This window comes from Dryobates pubescens, chromosome 14 (genome assembly GCF_014839835.1).
Source record: "Dryobates pubescens isolate bDryPub1 chromosome 14, bDryPub1.pri, whole genome shotgun sequence".
Lineage (NCBI taxonomy): Eukaryota > Metazoa > Chordata > Aves > Piciformes > Picidae > Dryobates > Dryobates pubescens.
Genome location: NC_071625.1, coordinates 24611257 through 24635474, shown reverse-complemented (window position 1 = coordinate 24635474; position 24218 = coordinate 24611257). Strand labels below are relative to the sequence as shown.

Genomic DNA, 24218 nt, shown 5'->3' with positions numbered 1-24218 from the left:
TGAAACAACAACAACCACCAAAAATTCCTGGTGCTCATTCAGGATTCTAATGTGGTGAATGTTTTTAACCATGGTGTGCTTATTGGTAGTGAAGTATTGGTGTATTTTTGCTAATTTAATAGTGGAAATCAGTTTTCCTCTTGCTGTCAGGCGATGGATTTTTGTTCTTCTGTGCTCATCTTTCTGTTGATGTATTATGACATAGTCTGTCAACATGAACAGATATGTGAAAGGGAGATTGGGTGGCTGAGACATGCAACCTGAATATGGCTCCTCTTGAATTTTAAGCATATTTCCATCCTTGGGGTATGGTTGGTAGAAAGGCAGGACTTTGGGTTTGGTGGTTGTTTGGTTTTGGTTTTGTTCTTTCCCCCCCCTTTTTTTTTCTTTTTTTTTTTTTTTTTTTTTTGGTTTGTGTTTTAAAATATTTTTTCCTCTAAAGAAAGCAATTATTTGGCTGTAATTTAAGCAAAATCAAAACAGGTGGACTATGACAAGGCCCTAAAAAGCAGAATGAATGAGGTAACTCCAAAACATATGCATGGGAGCTTAAAAAGCTTTCCCGCCTCAGTTAATAGCCCTTTAAAAACAGCATTTGCAAAGTGCAAAAGTTTTTGTGCAAGAAGAACCAAGCCAGGCTTATCTGATTATTAAATATTGCTCTGGGTTCTTTAAAGGAAATAATGAAATAATGCCACAGGCTTTACATGGTTCTGTTGTCACAGATGTTTTTATTGTTTGCTGTTAGATATCTGGATTACATCAAGGAGGTGATTACTATGTCAGCTAAAAAGGTCAAGTTCCATACTTTTGATTTCCAAGCATCATAAAGGAACCTTTCTCTAATGCCACACGTGTCTCTACTGTAGATCTCCCCACGCTCATTTTAAGCCCAGCTTCTCTCTGCCACAAGGCTTCACCAGAGAGAAGGCCATCTTTTGGTAGGTAACGCATTGCTGATATTCATACCTAAGAGAAATCCTCATCTGCAGGAATACTTCACTTTTCCACAGCAAATGTCTCCTTAAAATATCAGATTTAATCACAGCCCACACCGTTTACAGCACTGCAAATTGTTGGCTTTAGAGCAATGTGCCACAAAAGGTTTCTTATGTGTTTGGTGGGGTTTTTTTTTTTGGTCAGGTTGCTGCTCTTTAGTTGTCATCTGTGCCATCATTCCATCTTAAAACCACAGCAGTACAGAGGATACCTGCTTAATACTTAACTCTAAGGAGATCTTCCTTTCAAAGCAAGCATGCATTTTGATTTGGGACATAGTCAAAAAGTCTTTCAAGATATATACATCAACTAATTTGCTAATCTTGTGCCACTTTCAGCATTTGTCACAGATATAGACCAGGAAATTGGCTCCATCTCATTCTAGCTCTGTGTTGAATTAAAAAAACCTCTACTGCGAAAGGCGAGCATGATGTGGGGAAAGAATAAATTTAGTTCTTTCTTTAGCAATGCACATACATTTCCATACATTTCACATCCTGAGGGAGCCTGTGAACGCATTCAATAAATACAAAACTGTAATTCCAGGAAAGGGGAATTTTTATATTACAAATTTCACGTCGGGCTTTAGTCTTAAAAGATCTGAAATTAAAACTGCCATTAGGGTTTGGGTGGGTTTTTTTATTATTCCTTTATATAAAACCCAGGATACAGAGCAGAAAGCAAGGCATTGAATTGCAGGGGCATGGCTATTTCTGAGAGCGTTAGAGGGTTTAGAACAACAACAACAACATCAGAAATTATATATATTCAACGACAGCACTTGGAAATGAAGGAAATATCAGCTATGTCCAGCCAAAGCAGGGCTGCCTTGCATACCCTGAAATCCAAACCAGGTATGTGAGCATTTATATGGAACAATTGCCTACCTTCACTTTGTATATTAAGGTCAGCAAAAGGAGCAGTTTCAGGATAAAGGGCAATAATAAAGAGGTAGCCTTTAAACATGATTAGTTGGTATCTATTAAAGATGTGTTAAGATGAAATATATACTGCAGGCGAAGGCAATGACTAACTCCTGCTAGGATGATAGACTTGCTGGATGTGTTTTGTGCTGTGCCTTTAAAATATTTGTGAATCTGCCTGCCTTCTGAGGAGGCAGAGGAGCAGGGCAGATTTATAAGGCTCTGAGTGAAGCAGGGCTGGGGAAGATGATGGCGTAGTTGTTTAGAGAAACTGAGAACTGAAGATTCTTGATTTACACTGACATATATCTAGATGAAACTATAGTTTGCAAATTGCCTGGAGGAGCTATATTTTATTAAGTGTTTGATGGGTACAGAATGTACATATCTATTCTAAAGCAGCCTAGGAATACTGATGGCAGTATTTGCAAAGACAGTTTCAACCTTCTTAGCTTTTCTTCAAGCTTAAATTCATTTTCCTGGGCCCCTCAGCTGCCCCTGCTCCAAACACCTGTACTTACTGCAGGAGCCCTCCTCTTAGAGAACTTTCGTGGCAGCATTGGGCATTTTTGGGTCAAGGCTGTGCTGCAGGACTGGGAGAGAGCAAAGCAGCTTAGGTGGCTTTTGCCTTTTTCAACAAATCACCAACGTGTACCACACATAGAATCATAGCATGGTCCAGACTGGAAGGGACCTCCAAAGGTCATCCAGTCTGACCTCCCTGCAGTCAGCAGGGACATCCCTGGCTAAAGCAGGCTGCCCAGGGCCATTCTGCAGCTGGAAAGGGGAAGGAGCATGGTCATAACTCCCAGCTTCCACAATTAGTGCATTTCCAAAGGCTTTCCACTTTGATACTCTGTTATGATGCTGTAGCTTTGGTTTATGTTGGAATTAGTCAGGGAGCAACAGATAAGACTTGCAGTTCTCTGCAAGCACAGTAAGATTCCTCACAAAGAAAGCCTGCAAGCCTGGCAATTTCCCTGCACAGGTGAATTTTGCTTGTTTAATTCCAGCTGATCCAAGGTAAATGACTTGTCTTTGGAAGGGGGGACACGCACACAAGGGGCTGGCTTTGCACTATTATTGCTGGCACATTAACTTCCTCTTTCTTTAGGAGCTGTTACCTTTTAATCTTATTTTGAATCGTTATTACGGTAGTGAAAATCTGTATCAGTCAGTACAATTCCACTTCCATAATTCACATTTTATTAATGCAATTAAAATTGGTATTTACTGATGCTTCAGGAACAAAATTACGGATTTAATATCAATTCAACAATGGATGATGCTGCGCACTCAAGTTCTGTCAGCACATTTTCAAGCCAGGTGAATGCATTAGACAAATATGAGGCAATATTTTACATAATAATCTTCCAATTAGATAGGAAATTTTGTCAGGCTCGTAGGTACACTTGTATGTGCATGTAGATGTGGAGACAGGATTAAAATACCACAGAATCAGGTTGCTAGGGGTTGGAAGGCACCTCCAGAGATCATCCAGTCCAACCACCCTGTTAAAATAGGACCACTGAGGGCAGGTCACACAGGAACCACCTCCAGGTGGGTTTTGAATGTCTCCAGAGGAGGCTTCGCAACCTGTCTGGGCAGCCTGCTCCAGGGCTTCAGCACCCTCACAGTGAAATTTTTTTTCCTCATGTTGAGATGGAATTTCCTGTGATTGAGTTCACATCCATTGCCCCTTGTCCTATCTCTGGGTATCACTGAAAAGAGCCTGGCTGCATCCTCCTGACAGCCACCCTTCAGATATTTATAGACGTTGATCAGATCCCCTCTCATCCTTCTCCAGACTAAACAGCCCCAGGTCTCTCAGTCTTTCCTCATCAGAGATATGCTCCAGGCTCTTCATCGTCCTTGTAGCCTCCACTGAACTTAGCAGTTCCCTGTCCCTCTTGAGCTGGGGAGCCCAGAGGTGGACACAATATTCCAGGTGTGGTCTAACTAGGACATAGTAGAGGGGGAGGAGAACCTCCCTGGACCTGCTGGCTGCACTCTTCTGAATGCACTTGTAGGTTATCAGTACTTTTAAAGATTTCACTGGCTTCTAATGATAAATAACCTCTCAGTGTAAGCTTTTGGTTGGCAAGAGGGCAAAAAAATTTTATGATTCAACAACTGTTTCCACTTGATTTGTTCAGTGCACTGATAACATTAACAGATCCTTTCTGTGTCCACCATGGGGTACCAAGAGTGCTATGGCTGTGATCAGCAGAATCACAGAACTGCCAGGGTTGGAAGGGACCTCAAGGATCATCCAGTTCCAACTCCCCTGTCATGGGCAGGAACACTTTCCACTAGATCAGGTTGCTCAGAGCTCCATCCAGCCTGGCCTTTAAAGCTTCCAGGGCTGGGGCTTCCACCACCTCTCCAGGTAGCCTGTTCCAGTGTCTCACCTCATGGTGAAGAACTCCATAACATCTAACCTAAATCTCCCCTTCTCTAGTCTGGATCCATTCCCCCCAGTCCTATCACTACCTGACACCCTAGCCCTGCACTGAGACTGTTTTACCAGTACCTTAGCCCAGCTTTCTTAAACCATTAACTCATCAGAACAGAGCAGAGATGCCTGGATCTTGCTGGATGTTTGGATAGTGCCTAGCATAATATAATGTGTACTAGAATACAAGGAAATAATTGGCACTTGTTAGTTCTAAGCAGCACTTGTTAGCATAGGCTTTCTAGCGTACCAACAAGCAATTAACCTCAGCATCAGTCAATCACCTTTTCCTAGTTAACTCACATTACACTTTGAGGACAGCTGCCATCTTCTTGTGGGAAAAAAAATACATGTAATTATGCCCCCAGCTGTCATCTGAATTTTAGCCCAGTGGAACTTTATTCTGCTCAGAAGAGGTAGAGCTTTCTAAATAGGAGGGTAATCAAGAAAATGATTTTTTTTCTTCCCTGACTGCAAATTAAGAGTAGGTGCACTTAATTCCTTGGAACTATGTCTGTGGAGAACCGGTGTGCCGGAGTCAGGATCAATCTTTCCTTTCTGTACCTAAGAGGTGAAAGTGTGGTACTGTATAGAAGTCAATCAAAGTAATGATGTTGCTTAGCAATGTAAATGCAGCAGAGGAGATTGCTGATGCCAAGAAATTTGCACCCACGTATTGCACCTGTCAGGGAAAGGGAGGCTGCATTGCAACTGCAGTGCAGTGTGGAATTAATGCCCTAATTAGAGACTTCTTCATCTCTATTAGATATGCCTGATGAGACAATATGGGAAGGTTATTTAACAGCTCATCCTTGCTATGGGTGGCAGAGGGGCAGGGTTTGTTCTTTTGAATTTTGTTTCTTTCCTAGGAGCTAGTAAAAACTTCCCATCCATTTTCAATAGGGATGGATGACCAGAAGAAGGTTTGCATGTGTCCTTTGTGGGCACCAGACAGGCTGGCAGTGGGTTAATATCATCTAGCAGTGGGTTAATAATATCATCTAACAGTTTTCATAGAATCATAGAATCATTTGCCTACAAGTAAGAGTGATGTTCGTGGAGGGAAGCTATGGAAGAACTCAGCTCTGCTTTAAAGCACATCGTTTTATTCCAAGACCATGAAGCAACTTCCTTCCATCAATGACTTCCTTCCTTCCTTCCTTCCTTCCTTCCTTCCTTCCTTCCTTCCTTCCTTCCTTCCTTCCTTCCTTCCTTCCTTCCTTCCTTTCTTCCTTCCTTCCTTCCTTCCTTCCTTCCTTCCTTCCTTCCTTCCTTCCTTCCTTCCTTCCTTCCTTCCTTCCTTCCTTCCTTCCTTCCTTCCTTCCTTCCTTCCTTCCTTCCTTCCTTTCTTTCTTTCTTTCTTTCTTTCTTTCTTTCTTTCTTTCTTTCTTTCTTTCTTTCTTTCTTTCTTTCTTTCTTTCTTTCTTTCTTTCTTTCTTTCTTTCTTTCTTTCTTTCTTTCTTTCTTTCTTTCTTTCTTTCTTTCTTTCTTTCTTTCTTTCTTTCTTTCTTTCTTTTTCTTTCTTTCTTTCTTTCTTTTTCTTTCTTTCTTTCTTTTTCTTTCTTTCTTTCTTTCTTTCTTTCTTTCTCTCTTTCTCTCTTTCTCTCTTTCTCTCTTTCTCTCTTTCTCTCTCTCTTTCTCTCTTTCTCTCTTTCTTTCTCCCTTTCTTTTATTTTGCTAACTCCAGTGAAATGCAGAGGTGACACCTGTATGAAGAATTATTTTTAGAAAGAGGGGCTGGGACACTTTTTCTACCCTGACTATCAAAATGACATATAAATGTAATTTCTCCTATTTTTTTTCAGTGAGTTTTGTGACTTGTGCCTTGGTGTGTGACTGCGATGTGCAGGTTTTTGTTGACAGATGTGAGTAAGGTATAGAGAGTGCTGAAGAAAAGTCTGCCTGCTGCAGACAGAGAGCAATATGCAGCCCAACTTAAGGAAGGGATAACAAAATAAAACAGAAAGAAAGAAAAAAGTGGGTTCACTGTAAATGTAATTGTTCCTGATCACCCCATTTGGGAATAAATAGATTATCATGGAGTATCTCATAGATTCACAGAATGGTTTGGATTGGAAAAGGACTTTAAAGATCATCCGGTTCCAATTCCCCTGCCAAGGGCAGGGACACCGCCCACCAGCCCAGGTTGCTCCAGGCCTTATCCAACCTGGCCTTGAACACCTCCAGGGAGAAGTCATTCACAGCCTTCCTGGGCAACCTGTTCCGGTGTCTCCCCACCCTCACTGTCAAGAATTTCTTCCTCATCTCCAGTCTCAATCTACTCTCTTCCAGCTTGAAGCTGTTGCCCCTCATCCTATCACTCCAAGCCCTTGTAGAAGGTCCCTTGCACACTGGTGGTGTGTTGTGAGCCTGGCAAAGTGTTAACTTTGTTCTTTTAGACTGACTGAAGCTTCTATTCAGATTTAAAGAGAGAGAACAGGAAAATTCTTTGTTCTGCTCCACAAACAGTTCTGTTGCCTTTTTGCCTAGGGAGTTAGAGAGAAGCCTTGGCCATTTAACTCCTCTCTTCAGCATGTCCATGCAGTGCAACACATTTTTGCCTCTTGGTTATTAAGACCTGCCATAAAAATCCATTTTAAATGGTGGCTTAAGAAAGGCGTCCCTGTCAATTTGTAGCCTTAGTCATCTCTGACAGTTAAAATACAGGGTTGCATAACGTGAACTGGTATTAATTATTCAGCCTAAGTGCTGTGTTCTGATATTTCTGGTACTTACAGACACATTTTCTGTTCCTAGGTCCCTTTTTAGCACTGAGACGGGCATGCTCATTGTGAGCTACGCAGTGAGGGAGCGCCTTCTCCAACACTGATTGACTGGGATCAAACAGCCTGTGCACTGGGAAGCTTCTCCTGCCTGTACCCACACGAAGGGACTTTGCAAGCCACGTTGCCAGCTCGGGGTTTGGCAGCCCCTGCCATTAGGCAAGGTACAGAGAGGAGCTGGTGACCCGCGGCAGGGCGAGAGGCCGCGCTTACCAGGATTTGCTCACGGTTATGCTGCTGGCAACTGACATTTCCATTTCACTCAAAGCCTCTACATCTGTGTCATCAGACAAAGCCCCATGAGTGGTGGCAGAGCAAACTGTAGCCTTCATTTTCAAGTTCAAAGAGAAAAAAAATTATTTACATGTCCAAATCCCAGAACCTGCTGTTCTGAGGTCACTCTTTGTAACCCACTGCTTGAAACTGGGAGGGTTTCTGAAAGCTCTGCGAAGAAACAGGGCACAGTTTGGGGCAGAAAAATGTCTTCATTTTAATTGTGTTTACTTTTGTTTGTTGGTTTGTCTTCCTTTGTTTTTGTTGATTGTATCACCTGATTTTTGTCCATAGGAGCATGGAAGAGGGGACATTGCTGCCCTTGCTTACAGTGAGCGACTGCTTCAAGGGACTGTCAGAGGTTGCAAGACAAATCTTACCCCCTCCCCTTAAGGTTGTTATAAACTGCAGGAGAACATCTTTTGATTTGTTGGGACTTGAGAGTTTATTTTGTCAGGAAAGCTGTTGGTTCATGCAGTGGCTGCTCCTTAGCTGTTCGATCACACTTCCAACTCTATATTTGATCATTCTTTTGGTTATGAATTTAGGCAAAAATTTACCTCTGTGTTTTAATGTCACACTGTTGATATTTTTCTGGTTCAGAGATGTTTTCCTGAGTCAGACCCTTGCACTTAGTGACATTGGTACAATTTCTAGAAAGGTGGTGTCACCAGCAGGAGTGTGGCACCATCTTGATGTGAGACTGCAAATGGTAAGGGGGAGCACACTAGGAATGACCATTTCTTGGTGTCCATTCACAGAAGAAGGACTAAGAAGTCAAGGTTATTCACTAGAAATGCAAACTGGAGAGGCCTTTATTTTCCAAACTGCAAGATTACAGAAACAATAAGGGTAACACAGAAGTCTCAAGAAATGGCTTAATTTTCTTCCAAAATAATGGAAACTGAAAAAACAAAACAAAACAAAACAAAGGAAACACCTCCCCCCCCAATATTTAAAAATGAAAAAAGTCTTAAGTTAGGGAGTAAAAGAATTGTGTAGCATGGTGCTTAAGGTAGACAGAAGAAATATTTATAGGGACTCTTCTTTGCTACTATCACAGCAATGTGTTGGGCAAATCCCATCCTAGGCTGTGTCCAAAGCATTGTGGCCAGCAGGTTAAGAGGGGATTCCACCCCTCTGCTCTGCTGAGACCTCACCTGCAGTGTCGTGTCCATCTCTGGAGCTCTCAACACAAGAGAGACATGGACCTGATGGAGAGGGTGCAGAGGAGACCATGAAGATGTTCAGAGGGCTGGAGAACCTCCCCTATGGGGACATACTGAAAGAGCTGGAGCTGTTCAGCCTGGAGAAGAGAAGGCTCTGGGGACAACTTATAGAAGCCTTCCAGTACCTGAATGGGGCTGCAGGAGACCTGGGGAGGGACTTTTGACAAGGTCTTGTGGTGGTGGGACAAGGGGCAATGGTTTGAAACTGGAGCAGGGCAAATTTAGGTTGGACACCAGGAGCAAGTTCTGCACAATGAGACTGGTGAAATACTGGAACAGGTTGCCCAGGGATGTGGTTGAGGCCCTGTCTCTGGAGATATGCAGGCTCTGGCCCCATGCAGCCTGATCTAGTTGGAGGTGTCCCTGCTGAGTGCAGGGCACTTGGACAAAATGAGCTTTGAGGTCCCTTCCGAGACAGTGCCATCTGTGAATTTCTTCTCAGCTGCCCTCTCTGTAAGGAGAAGATGGTTATGCCCACTTCAGTCTACTCTGGTGTAGTCTTTAGAAAAAGTGTTCACAGTGTAATTAAAAATTACCTGTTGGACCTCATGCTTTAGAGATCAAAGACAGTTTGGGATACACATCCTGAAGGACCCAGTTTCTTAAGGTGCTGATGGCAACTTGAAGGTTTTGTGGGGTGTGTTTGGCTTTTCCTTTTCCATTTTGTAAACCATGTGGCAGACTGATTTTTGGTATCATGTCTGCAATATGCAGACCCCTGAAGAAGGATAGAAGGGAGGGTGACTGTGAATAAGGAACTCTCCTTTGGGGAAATCCCATGATCTGCAGAACAATGGCATCCTCAGAAAAACATGCTCACTGAAGACCCCTTGCCCCTAGACCAATTCAGCTTGGGGCACGTGCCATGAAAGGTAATATCATAGAATCCTAGAATGGTTTGGGTTGGAAGGGACCTTGAAGATCATCCAGTTCCAAGCCCCCTGCCAAGGGCAGGGACACCTCCCACCAGCCCAGGTTGCTCAAGGCCTCATCTAACCTGGCCTTGAACACCTCCAGGGAAGGGGCATGCACAGCCTCCCTGGGCAACCTCTTCCAGTGTCTCCCCACCCTCACTGTCAAGAATTTCTTCCTCATCTTCAGTCTCAATCTCCTTCTTCCTGACACTACAAACCCTTGTAAAAAGTTCCTCCCTAGCTCTCCTCTAGCCTTCCTTCAGGTACTAGAAGGCCACTCTGAGGTCTCCCTGGAACATTCTCTTCTCCAAACTGAATAGACCCAACCTCAACCCCCCAGTGCCCCCCACTGCCCAGTAATTCCTAACTTCAGTCACTTAGTTACCTGATAAGGACTGACCTGATCAAAGGCATGCTTAGGGTGGGACTGTGAGCAGGGAAAGAATAAAATAATAATGAGATGCCAAGGCTTTTCCCATTGAATAAGCAGGCTGCTCTCATTTGTATTTCTTGCAAGAACAACTGAAAACAAGCCCTGAGTTGTTGTGAATCTCCTGTTGAGAATTTGGCCATATGGCTGTACAGATTTGGTGCTCTGTGAAAGGAAATCATCAGGAAATTTGGGGGCCATGTGGCAAAGCTGTACAAAAGCAACTTAAAACCAGCAAGCAGCCTCTCCACAGATTAAACTGGCAGTGTTGGTGGTGTCCACTCTAACAATAGGCATGAAGTATGCTCAGTAGCTTGGCTCCTGACCTGTCACAGCAGCAGGTGACCTCAGGGCTGTCCTAGGATGCATGGCACTGCCAGACAGGCCAGTGGGTAGCTGTCCCTGCAGAGCCAGGCAAGGGCATGGGAGCACCTGAGATTTCTTCTCTTGCACATCCTAAGCTGTGCCCTAGGCTTGACTCTCAGTGTAACTTTATGCTTTCGTAAGCAGACCTGAAAAGTGTTCTGGTCTGGAACACAGGTCCCAGTTTGCAGGGTTAGAGACACTGAAAAAACAAAGTCATTCATGTTTGAACTTAGGATTGTGGAGTAGTTTTGACTGGAAAAGTCAAAACTTTCAGATTATCCAGTCCAACTCTACCAAGGCTGGGGCTAAAGCATGGCCCTCAGCACCTCATCTCTGCCTCCTTGAAACACCTCCAGGGATGGAGATTCAATCACCTCCCTCTGCAGCCTGTGCCAAGAGTTGAGAACTGTTTCAGTTGAGAATTTTCTTCTTGTGTGCAACCTAATACTCTCCTGGTGGAACTTGAGGCCATTTCCTCTCATCCTATCACTTGTTACTAAGGAGAAGAGTCCAAACCCCACATTGCTCATTACAAACTCCTTTCACATATAAATAGTGAATGAGAAAGTCTCCCCTCAGCCTCCTCTTCTCCAGATTAAACAACCACAGGTTCCTCAGATGTTCCTCACCAGCACTGTTCCAGACCCTTCCCCAGCTTTGTTGCCCTTCTCTGGACCTGCTCCAGGAACCTCAATGTCCTTCTTGGAGTGTCAGCCCCAAAAGTGACCCCAGGACTCAAGGTGTGGCCTCACCAGTTCTGAATACAGGGGAACAATCAATGCCCTGGTGCTACTGGCCATGCCATTGCTGATAAAACTTCCAGTATTTAGGGTAGGAAAGGCCATTAAGCTACCAAATACATAATCAAAATGTTTTATCAGAACATCAACATTAGGAAAGCAACATTTTGCTGTTTAGATTATCAGTGCACTGATGATGGTGTCTCTTCTCTGCTGCTTTGCTAGTGGTGGGCACCAGCTCACAGCTAAAAAGCTGGTGTGGAAATTCTATCATAGCACTGGCACGTGCTCAGCAGATGCCACCAAAGATATTGGTCCCTCCTAATAATTCGTAGAATCACAGAATGGCTCAGGTTGAAAAGGACCTCAGAGCTCATCTACTCCAACCTCCCCACCATGGGCAGGGTCCTCTCAACTAGAGGCAGCCACAGCCTCCCTGGGCAACCTGTTCCAGAGTCTCACCACCCTGACACTGAAGAACTTCTTCCTCAGCTCCAGTCTAACCCTGCTCTCCCTCAGCTTCAAACCCTTCCCCCTTGTCCTGTCTCTAGACACCCTCATGAGAATTTTCTCTGCAGCCTTCCTGCAGGATCCCTTCAGGCACTGTAAGGCAGCTGTAAGGTGCCCCAGAGCCTTCTCCAGGCTGAACATCCCCAGCTCCCTCGGCCTGTCCTCACAGCAGAGGTGCTCCAGCCCTTGGATTATCTCAGTGGCCTGCTCTGGCCTCACTCCAGCAGCTCTGTGTCCTTCTGGTGCTGGGGACACCAGAACTGGAGGCAGGATTGGAGGTGGGGTCTCAGCAGAGCAGAGTCAAGAGGCAGAATCCCCTCTCTTGCCCTGCTGATGTCAAGGTGTTGTGTTAGGATTGCTGATACCTTAAATCTTAAGGTAGAGATTTAGCCTCCAGGATTTCCTTTCATGAAATCCAGAGCAGTTTAAATATGTAGGGGCATCTTTGGGGCTTATAATGGTGAAAATGGCTAATTTGTGTAGAGTTTGCTCATGTGGCTATTTCAGGTTCCTATAACTGCAGTACTGACGTAAGTTCAGGAAGCAGAACTTCATTCCATCTGGTGATTCCTTATTTACTTCCATTAATCATACAGTCAGAAAACACAGAATTAAAAAAAAAAGGAAAAAAAAACCTACTGAAAACTTGATTGAACATACTCAAGAGATTAATGTGACTAAACGTGTCCATATGGAGCCTGAACATTTCAACAGGCTTCAAGAAATTCATGTGGGAAACAAACAGAGAGCTACAAATGTTGTGCTTTCCCCAAGAATCCTCTCTACCCTACCGTTTCAGCTGCCTTAGTTGTTGCAGGATCACGGTACATTAGAGGTTGGAAGGGACCTCCAGAGATCAGCCAGTCCAACCCCTCTGCCAGAGCAGCATCACCCAAGGTGGTCTGCACAAGAATGCATCCAGGTGGGTTTGGAATGTGTCCAAAGAAGGAGACTCCACCACCTCTCTGGGCAGTCTGCTCCAGAGTTCTGGCACCCTCACTGGAAAGAAGTTTCTCCTCATGCTGAGGTGAAACCTTCTATGTTCAAGTTTGTACCCATTGTTAATTGGCTTATAACTGTGCACCACCAAAAAGAGCTTGGCCCCCTCCACTTGAGAGCCACCCTTCAGATATTGATAGACCTTAATCTGTTCTCCTCTCAGCCTTCTCCAGACTAAACAGCCCCAGGATAGGTGTGCACAACACTGCTTCTGAAGCTGATTCCATTCTGTTATTCCTCTGGATTCAGGTGCTGCTGGTACTCACTGAGGCTGAGCTGTTTGCTATCATTCCACTCTGAACCTCCAACCTGGGTTCAATGCTCAGGGAGAGCTGGTGCCTTAACCCAGAGATCCAGAAATATGCTTCCACTTGGTTGTAGTAGGTCTGGCAGTAAAATATGTACAGACTTAAGCAGATGCATGACTCACCTAAGGAAGAAGTATGTTAAACCATTTGCAAATTGGACACTTTCCAGATCATGAGTCCTATCATTCTGCTATCTTTAAAACCCACTAAGGTGACCTACAGACCATTAGCCTCCAGCAGATAATTACTCAGGAGACTCTCCTAAATCAACAGCAAGCCTACAAGGGAGCCTCTATACAGTGTGACACAACAGTCACAGATTGCATTGGCTTGGAAGGGATCCTCAAAGGTCATCTTGTCCAAGCCCCCTGCACTCATCAGGGACACCTCCAACTAGATCAGGCTGCCCAGGGTCACATCAAGTTTGTTCTTGAATATCTTCAGGGGCAGGGCCTCAACCACATCCCTGGGCAACCTGTTCCAGCATTTCACCACTCTCATTGTGCAGAACTTCCTCCTGATGTCCGATCTAAATCACCCCTACTCAAGTTTCAAACCATTGTCCCTTGTCTTATCACTCCAAGACTTTCTGAATAGTCCCTCCCCAGCCTTCCTGTAGGTCCCCTTCAGATGTTGAAACACAACTCTAAGGTTTCCCCAGAGCCTTCTCTTCTCCTTTTTCTAGAATTGGAAGCCATTCTGTGCTCTTAATTTAGTTTACCTCAAATATCCTCAAATGCAGAGTGATTTATACTGGCACAAGATATCAGATAGTACCACAAAAGTGTTTAGTGTATCACTAAAGACACTTGAAGTAGTGGCCGACACCTCGTCAGACTGTGCTGCCATTCAGTGAGACCTGGACAGGCTGGAAAGTTGGGCAGAGGGGACACTAAGGAGATTCAACAAGGATAAGTGTAGAGCCCTGCACCTGGGGAGGAACAGCATCATGCACCAGGACAGGTCAGGAGTTGACCTGCTGGAGAGTCTCTCTGCAGAGAAGCACCTTGAGTGCTGGTTGGAAGTTACCCATGGAACAGCAATGTGCCCTGGTGGCCAAGAAGGCCAGTGGTAAACTCAGTGCATTCAGAAGAGTGCAACCAGCAGGCCCAGGGAGGTTCTCCTTCCCCTCTATTCAGCACTAGTTAGACAATACCTAGGACATTGTGCCCAGTTCAAGAGGGACAGGGAACTGTTGGAAAGGATTCAGTGGAGGCTGTGAGGATGATGAAGGGACTGGAGCATCTCTCTTACTAGGAGAGAGACCTGGGGCTAGTTAGTCTGGAGGAGAGAAGGCTGGGAGAGGACCTTATCAATATCTACAACTCTCTGAAGGGTGGCTGTCAGGAGCATGCAACTAGTGATACCCAGGTGTATGAAAAGGGGCAATGGATATAAACTCAGTCTCAGGAATTTCCATCTCATCATGAGGAGAAACTTCTTCACTGTAAGGTGCCAGAGCCCTGAAGCAGGCTGCCCAGAACGGTTGTGGAGTGTCCTTCTCTGCAGACCTTCAAAACCCACCAGGATGTTCCCTTGTGTGACCTGCCCTGGGTGATCCTGCTTTGGTAGGGAGGTTAGACTGGATGAACTCTGGGGGTCCTTTCCAGCCCCTAGCATCCTGTGACTGTATGATTTAGTCTGTGGAGACAAGAGGCTGCCATGCCCTTTCTTGCAAGCTGCAGCGCTACGCCAGCGCGCACATGTGCACGGCAGATCGCTGCTTGTTCCACTGAAGGCAACCTCTGCTTCTGCTCCGTGTTCTCCCAACTGATACACTCTTGTTTTGGGTTTTTTTTTGAGGTTGTCATACAGTATAACACTTTTACTAGTTGACTCCTCCCACTTTTCCTCAAACCACATCCTGCTTCTTGGCCTCCGCAAGCAAACACATGCACGGCTTGCAGAACAACAGATGATGGTGTTTCTGTAGAACATCACAGCAGCTGGGGTATAAATCCTCACAGACAACTTTATGTGAACAAAAAAGCCCTACATTAAGACATTTTCCATAGTTATGCAGGACATACCACAGCACAGCACATGGGCCAGAGTCAGAGAGCCTCACTTAGATGCACAACAAAAGCCCCAATTTAGGCCTCAGATCTTCAGACAGTGCAGGAGAGATTGTCCCCATTTCGCTCTCCTCTATTTCTTCCTTTTTCTGTTCTGGTTTGGGTTTCTGCAATCCACCCTCAGCTGATTTGCTGGGATGTCAAAGAGCCCTCAGGTTTATCTAGTTGATTTATTGGGTGTTGAGTGCAATGCAGTTATTATTTAACCCAAGCACAGCTGATATCTGGTGAAACTCTACCTTGTATCATGATTTGAAGATGTGCCAATAGGAAAAAATCATAATTTGGGGGCAGTTTATTTTCATTAGTAGAAAACAGTTCCTGATTTATCAGTGGTCAGCTTCCAGAATAACAATAACAATAACTATTATTATTATTATTATTATTATTATTATTATTATTATTATTATTATTATTATTATTATTATTATTATTATTATTATTATTATTATTATTATTATTATTATTATTTTCCTTCCCCCCCCTTTTTTTTCTTCTCCTTTTTCTTATTTTTTTTTTCTTCTTTTCTTTTTCATTGAGGGGATGATGGGAGTGGCAGGGTGGAGTGGTTGTTATTCTCCCTTCAAGATACAGACTCTTTGCATATGAGGGTTTCCTCCCCTGATCTATAACCTTTAATCATAGAATCATGGAATCATAGAATCACAGAATTGTCAGGGCTGGAAGGGACCTCAAGGATCATCCAGTTCCAATCCCCCTGCCATGGGCAGGGACACCTCACACTACAGCAGGTTGCTCACAACCATATCCAGCCTGGCTGGAAAAACCTCCAGGGATGAGGCTTCTACCACCTCCCTGGGCAACCTCTTTTAGGGTCTCACCACCCTCATGGGGAAGAACTTCCTAACATCCAGTCTGAACCTACCCATTTCTAGTTTTGCTCCATTCCCCCCAGTTCCATCACTACCTGATACCCTAAAAAGTCCTTCACCAGCTAATTTTTTTAATCAAGTCACCTTCAGCCCTCCTTGCTATATCAAACAGATTGAGTTTACCCTTTCAGGGCAAGGAATTTGCTGCTGCTCTCCAGTGAACTTTGAAAGCAGCATGTGAACTCTCCGCTTTTTCCATCGTTCTCATTAAAATATGGACAGCAGATCTGTGGGAATGATTCCAACAATTGCATCAGGATGCAAGGATTACATTAGCTCCGTTCATGCGGCTTCACAGTGGGAACTCATGCTGAGTTGCTGGTCCACTATGGCCCATAAATCCTCACAGAGTCAGGGCATTCCAAGGCACTGTCCCCCACTTTTAAGGGTGAAATTCCTTTGTCTTTATGTTTAACTCCACATTCGGCTCCTCAAATGCTCGTTTTTGTCATGCCTCCAGCCTGTCAAGAGGTCTCATTTTGCTTCATCTCATCATTATGTCCTACTCAAGCAATCTCTCTGCCATTCTCAGGTTCTTGACATGGAGATTTCTATTTCTACTTCCAGGTCGCTGTTGGGATAGTGAATAGCACTGAAACCGCTGCTGGATGCCTGTTGGATACCACTAGAAACAACTCACTGTTAATATTCCTTGTAATATACCTTTTGCTGATCTGCTGGCCAGCTCTTAATTGTGAACATTGATGTGATGTAATAGATGGTTTTCTTCCTCAATAAAAACATCATGCAGCATTTACAAACTTTCATTCTGTGTTCATCAGATAAAGAAACAAAGGAGAGCTGCAGCACCTCTGCTATGGGGACAGGCTGAGAGACCTGGGGCTGTTCAGCCTGGAGAAGAGAAGGCTCCAGGCAGACCTTAGAGCTGCATTTCAGTTGTCTTAGGCTGAACAGACAGAAGCTATTTTAACCCTCCCCAAAGGAGTGAAATAAAACCCCTCCACACAGGATTGGAAAGTTAAGTGGAAATGCTATCACAACTGTGCACAACAATACAAAATACACAAATTCATATTCATCCTCATCCCAGTTCTCCATCCTAGGCTTACCAAAACCTCAGCAGAAAAACACCTTCCAAAAACCTTTCCCTCAGCTGGGCCAAATCCCAAGCCTCAATGGCTGCTCAAGCGGGCTGACAACTGCTCCCCCCCACTAAATGCAGCAGGGCCAAATGTCTTGAGGTCTCCCTCCCCAGGCCCCATTGTGTAGCAAGAAATTATCTTGCCAGCTCAAGGCCCCACTCCCATGCAAACCAAAGATAGGAGCAGCCCTGGAGAGAAAGGGCTGAAAAGGGCAAGAACAGAGTTATAGAGAGGTTGTGGAGTTATGGGATTGGGATAACAAAGTTACAGTTTCCTGTACAGCTTCTGGACTGTCTAATCCCTTGGACAGCTTCTGTCTTTACGGTTAAGACATCCCAGTCTTAAACCTACAACGCCAAGATCTGAAGGGGTCCTGCAGGAAGGCTGGGGAGAGTATTTTCAGAAGGGCTTGGAGTGATAGGACGGGGGGCAATGGTTTGAAACTGGAGCAGGGCAGATTTAGGTTGGACATCAGAAGGAAGTTCTCCTCAATGAGAGTGGTGAAATACTGGAACAAGTTGCCCAGGGATGTGGTTGAGGCCCCATCCCCGAAGACATTCAAGACCTGACTTTATGTTGCTCTGGGCAGCCTGATCTATATGGAGGTGTCCCTGCTGAGTACAGGGGGTTGGACAAGATGAGTGGTTTTGGTCCCTTCCAAGCCAAAGCAATCTGTGAAGCTGTGAGATAAACACCCCATAGACAGGTGAAAAAAAATAATCATCTGACCATGTAGCAAACAAAGCACCCAGGTTTGGAATAAGCTGCCTGGGGAAGTGATGGAGTCACCATCCCTGGATTTGTTCAAACAGTGTGGGGACATGGGGCTTTGGGACATAGTTAGTGGTGTTGGATTGATGGTTGATGATCTCAGAGGTCTTTTTCAACCTTAATGATGATGTGATTCTATGATTAATATTCTTCTATTCCCTTCCAGCCCCAAGCATTTCTGTGCTTTCCCTGCACATGTAACTTCATTTCAGCTTTTCAAAGTATTTAATACATAAACTATTTAACATGTAAATGCTGCTGCTTATGTTATGGAAGGGTTGTGATTTGCCTGACATATCACATTAGGAAGAATTTCATTCCAGTTAGGGTGGTGAGACACTAGAACAGGCTGCCCAGGGAGGTTGTGGGTGCCCTCTCCCTGGAGGTGCTCAAGGCTAGGTGGGATGAGTCCTTGAGCAACCTGATCTAGTGGAACGTGTCCCATAGAGAAGGTTCTCCAGCCCTGTGATCATCATTGTGGCCTCCTTTGGATCTGCTCCAGCAGCTCCATGTCCCTCTTATGCTGGAGGCACCAGAGCACAGACCCAGTGCTCCAAGTGGGGTCTCTCCAGGTCAGATCAGAGGGGGAGAGAATCATTTCTGATTCTGACCTTTCTGACTTCCAGAAGAAAGTTCTGATGACCTTTGTTAGAAAGAAGCTTCCAAGCAGTTTATTATTTTCTTTGCCTTTGTTTTTTTAAACAGATCTAAAGCTTTTGGCCATGTTGGACTTTCCTGCCTTTGTATAGTTTGACTATCACAGCTAATAGCACCATAATAATTACATGTCACTCTCTTTATCCTCTTTGTGCACTGCCAGTCGGCAAAGGTGTCTCATTTCACACATCGTTTGTGCCATCCAGGGGTTGTGCTGAGGATTTGGGGGAATAGTTGCTGAATGCAGTCATTAATCTCCATTTTGAGATGTGGAGTTCCAGATTTTGGACCTTATTCTGTAATTATTCTAAGTGCAGAGTTTTGGTGAAGTCAACAGACTGGCAAGACTGAGCTCATGCCCCACGAGAAAGAGCACAGGGAACTTCAGACTAAACTACAGGGCTCTGGGATTTCCCAGTCCCGCAGCTGGGATGCACTGGCCGCAGCCCACCATAGGGAATTGAAGCATTCTGAGCCAGCAATGTGTCCTCGTGGCCCAGAAGGCCAAAGGTCTCCTGGGGGTCATGAAGAAAAGTGTGGCCAATCGGTCAAGGATGGTTCTCCTCCCCCTCTACTCTGCCCTGATAGGACCACACCTGGAGTACTGTGCCCAGTTCTGGGTTCCCCAGATCAAGAAAGATAGGGAACAACTGGAGACAGTCCAGAGGAGGGTACAAAGCTGCTGAGGGGTATGGAGCATCTCTGTGAGGAAGAAAGGCCTCAGCCTGTTGAGCCTGGAGAAGAGCAGCCCCAGAAGGGATCTGATCAATGCTCAGCAAGAGCTAAAGGGTGGGGGGCAAAAGGTTGGGGCTAGGCTCTTTTCAGTGGTGCCCAATGATTGGACAAGGGGCAATGGGTACAAACTGGAACCCAGGAGGTTTCACTGAAACATGAAAAACTTTTCTGTGGGGCTGCCAGAGCCCTGGAGCAGGCTGCCCAGAGAGGTTGTGGGGTCTCCATCTCTGGAGACATTCCAAACCTGCCTGGCCATTGTGATCCTGGGCTCCCTGCTGTGGGTGACTCTCCTTTAGCAGGGGTGTGGGACCAGATGATCTCCACATGTCCCTTCCAAGTCTCACCATTCTGTGATTCTATTTGTCTGCAATCAGTGACCCACTGAGTCACTGCAAGAGGTGGGAACTGGGGTTCACTGGACAGTCTTCTCACACTGTGGAGTGAGAGAAAGCTGTTCTGATGGTCCTTTTCCATTCAAGCCAGCCAGCACAAAGGAACACTGTTAATTCCCACTAAGGCACCACAGCCAACTCAACAGTGATCCAGTCCAAACTTCAACACAGTTTCTGACATAGAAAATGAGGAGCAACACAAAAATCACTATACCTGCCTGAGAAATCTCAACCCTGGAACATTTGTTGCTCACCAATGACTGAGAATGTTGTCATGCCCAGGAATTAGGAGCAGGCTACTACTGGAGTAAAACTGTGGGGTGAGCAGAGGATGACAGTCTATGGCTGATTACTCTGATGTCACGCTTTGGGGATGGAAGCCAGAAATGTGCAACTCATTCTAGCGTGGAGATTCAGAGACATCTAATTACAATCTCATTTGGTTTAAATACAGCACTAATGACTTGCTTGTGCGGTAGCTGGATCTCCTATCAGCTGCCATGTGAGCTGAGCTGTTCCACTTCCACAGTCCTGGCCACAGGATCTGACTGCCTGGGCACAAGCACTCCCCAGTTCATAGATTCATGGAATGGGTTGGTTTGGAAGGGATCTTGAAGATCATCCAGTTCCAAACCCTGCCATGGACAGGGACACCTCACACTACATCAGGTTGCTCAGAGCCACATCCAGCCTGGCCTTAAAAACCTCCTGGGATGGGGCTGCCACCACCTCGCTGGGCAAACTGTTCCAGTGTCTCCCCGCCCTCACTGGAAAGAATTTGTTTCTCATCTCCAGTCTCAATCTGCTCTCCTCAAGCTTTACTCCATTGCCCCTCATCCTATCACTCCAAGCCCTTGTCAAAAGTCCCTCCCCAGCTTTCTTGTAGGTGCCTTTCAAGTCTTGGAAGTCTGCATTGTTGCTCTGTGTCACTGGGGAGGAAGAGGTGCAGCAGTTTCCGCGAGGCAGTGGAAGCAAAATGTGGAGCTGAGATGTTCTACCTCACTTTAGAGTAGCTGTTTCCCCAGAATCACAGAATATCTTTGGCTGGAAGAGACTCCAAGCTCATCCAGTGCAGCCCTTGGCCCAAACTGCAAGGTCACCACTAAACCATGTGTCTAAGTGCCAGGTCCACAAGCTGCTTAAACACCTCCAGGGATGCTGACTCCAGCACTGCCCTGGGCAGAACATTCCAACGTTTGAGAAACCTTCCAGTGAAGAAATATTTCCTGAGATCCATTCTGACTCATTCATAAAAACTGTTCTTTTAAAATCTAACCATGCTTGTTCAGGTCAGCCTGTCCTGTGGCACATCAACAGAGGCTGACCTCTGTATTCTCTTGTAAAGAGATCCCAGTCCTTTCTAGTTTTTGAGATCTCTCCTTTCCTCCCCCCCTTTTTTTTTTCCTGTTTGTATCTTGGAATTCTCTTTGTACCCTAGTTGCTTCTGTATTCTTGAAGCCTACAGTGTTTTGTGTTGGAAGGGGCCTTTAAAGGTCATCTAGTCCAACCTCCCTGCAGTCATCAGGGACATCAACAACTAGATCAGGTTGCTCAGACCCTCAAATATAGTTTGACCTTGAATATTTCCAGGGATGGGGTATCTACCACCTCTCTGGGCAACCTAGGCCAGGGTCTCACCACCCTCAGTGCAAAAATACATTTCTTCCTTCTCTCTAGTCTAAATCTCCCTCTGTTAGTTTCAAACCATCACCCCTTGTCCTGTCACAACAGGCCCTGCTAAGGAGATTGTCTCCATCTTTCTGACAATGCCCTTTAAGTACTGAAAGGCTGCAACAAGGTCTGCTCAGAGCCTTCTCTCCTCCAGGCTGAGCAATCCCAGCTCTTCCCAACCCTTTCATTTTTATTTCAGAGGAGAGGTGCTCCAGACCTCTGAGCATTGTTGTGGCTTCCTCTGGACCTGCTCCAACAGAATCCCTCCCTCCAGCTGTTGCCCACACTGCTGGACACAGTTTGCTTCTGGTCTGCAAACATGCATTGCTGGCTCATGTCCATCTCTTCACCTTGTCAGCACCTCCAAGTCCTCCTCCACAGGGCTGATCCCAAGCCTTCATCCCCCAACCTGGACTGATACTGAGGACTGCCCTGACCTAGGTGTGGAATCTTGTATGTGGCCTTGATGAACTTAGTGAGATTCACATGGACCCACTTCTCAAGCCTGTCCAGGTCCCTCAGGAGTGCCAACCACACCATCAAGCTTGGTGTCATCTGCAGACTTGCTGGGGGTGCCTCAATCCCACTGTCTTTGTGACTGATTGAACAACACCGATCCTAGTATGGACCCCTGAGGACACCACTTGTCACTGATCTCTATCTGGACATTGAGCCATTGACCACTACCCTCTGGATGTGACCATCCAAATGATTTTTTATCCACCAAGCAGTCCACCCATCAAATCCATATCTCACCAGTTTGCAGAGAGGGATGCTGTTGAAGACTGTGTCAAAGGCCTTATGGAAGTCTAGACAGATGCCATCCATAGTTCTTCCCTTCTCCATTGACCCACTCCATCACACAAAACCACTTGATTGGTCAGACAGGACTTGCCCTTGGTAAAGCCATGCTGGCTGTCTCAATCACTGCTTCATGTTCCATGTGCCTCAGCAGAGCTTCTAGGAGGATCTGTTCCATGATCTTCCAAGGACAGAGGCAAGGCTGGCAGGTCAGTAGTTTGCAGGGTCCTCCCTTCCACCTTTTTAAAGAGTGGCTGTGATGTTTCTCTTCTTCCAGTCCCCACAGACTTCACCTGACTGCATTCACTGCTATGTGATCTTATGCCACCAAACCCTCCTGAGCAAATCCTCCAGGTTTTATTCTGTTAATTACAGCAAAGTCTGTGCTATGAAATATTTATCTGTGAGGGCTTCTCTGAAGTGGAGAAATGAGGAGAGCTTTCTAGGAGAGCTTCCTAAGTAGCTGTGTGTTGCCACATGAGGATAAGCTTTATCCCAAACCACATTTTTCATGGGATGTTAGGCAGCTGGAGAGTCTGCTGTGCTTGGTTTTCTCCTACATGTCTGATGCATTCTGTCACACCTGTAACTCTAGTACTGTTCTTTCTTCACAAGTGAATTGCAACCCATAGAGTCAGAGAGTCATAGAATGGTTTGGGTTGGAAGGGACCTTGAAGATCATCCAGTTCCACCCCTGCTCCCATGGGCAGGGATACCTCCCACTGCTTCAAGTTGCTCAAGGCCTCATCCAGCCTGAACACCTCCAGGGAGGGGGCGTCCACAACCTCCCTGGGCAACCTGTTCCAGTGTCTCACCACCCTCACTGGAAAGAATTTCTTCCTAATCTCCAGTCTCAATCTGCCCTCCTCAAGCTTCAATCCACTCCCTCCCATCCTGTCACTACAAGCCCTTGTAAAAAGTTCTTTCCCAGCTCTCCTGTAGTCCCCTTCAGGTACTGGAAGGCTGCTCTAAGGTCTCCCTGAAGCCTTCTCTTCTCCAGGCTGAACAGCCCCAGCTGTCCCAGCCTGTCCCCACAGGGGAGGTTCTCCAGACCTCTGACCATTTTCATGGCATCCTCTGAACCCACGGCAGCAGCTTCATGTCCCTCTTGTTCTGGGGGCACCAAAACTGGGTGTAATACTTCAAGTGGAGTCTCACCAGAGCAAAGTAGGTTTTCCTTTTCCTGTGGCTGGTTCTGTGGCAGTGCCTATCCCCATAAATCTATGTAGCTGGCATTTTCCCCCAGTTCATAGATCTTGTCTCCCCAGGTCTCTGCTGGTTGTTTCCCACAGCCTTTCAGAGGAATTAGTGCTCCTAGGAGCTGTTGTGTCAAAAATTAGGCAGGATCTTGAGGCAAGCAATCCGTACCTCAAGCTATTCACACTCAAGTGGTATTCAGAATCCAGAGGAGGACAAGGTCTGCAATTATTATTTTTAAGAAGCATGGAGGGCAGCCAGGAGAACTGAAGTAGGAATCCTTCCAAGTATATATCCTGCAGAAATAAAAAGGTCAGTAATAAAACTGTACTTCCCTCTGGAAAGGGAGAGATTGTTGCAGGGATGGACTCATTAGCTAGGTTCCAGGGGCCAAGTCATTCTCTGTTTCCTTCTCATTACTTCCAGGCCATGGCTGTGCTCTAACTCAAGCCCAGATCAGAACACTACCTGGGAATATTAGTAACCTGAAAAAGAAACCAGTAAACCAGTTACAGTCCCAATGTCAGTATGAAAACCAGGACCATGATCTCTTAACTGCTCCAGTAAAAAGCTGTCCTTGCAATTTCTGCTTCTTGGGGGTGCCCAGCAATCAAAGAGCTCTCCACAAGTTCACATTCAGTTCTGATGGATTGAAAAAAATCAGGGATAAGCTCTGAGGAGCTCAGTTTCCATGGGTTGCTTGGAGATAGTCATTCAAGAAGCCAGCCCACTTCTCAGTCTCTCTTAAGCCCTGACCAAGTGCAGGTTTCCTTGTACAGGCTGGGAAGAGTCCTTGTTTGCCAGCTGTATTGGGTATCCTTGCTTTCTCCTCCTTCCCTAACTCTCCCCAAGCGATTCTGCTGTGTACTTCATCACTCCACTAAATGGCAGAGGGCTTCTCTGGCCCCTGCCTTCAGGAGCAGTGCAACAGAATAAGGGCAAGCTCTGAGAGAGTGCTGCTCCTCTTCCTCCCAGCATTACAAATGAAAGCAGG

General features: G+C 45.6%; 1 long non-coding RNA gene across 1 annotated transcript in view; it reads left to right on the top strand.

The window, feature by feature from the left end:
- LOC128897805 (uncharacterized) overlaps window positions 1-8348 on the top strand; it is a 28973-nt gene extending 20625 nt beyond the window's left edge. Inside the window, exons 2-3 of the long non-coding RNA XR_008462601.1 lie at window positions 7135-7324; window positions 7728-8348. This is a non-coding gene — a long non-coding RNA (uncharacterized LOC128897805). The remainder of the gene's footprint in view (window positions 1-7134; window positions 7325-7727) is intronic.
- Window positions 8349-24218: the final 15870 nt, after the last annotated feature.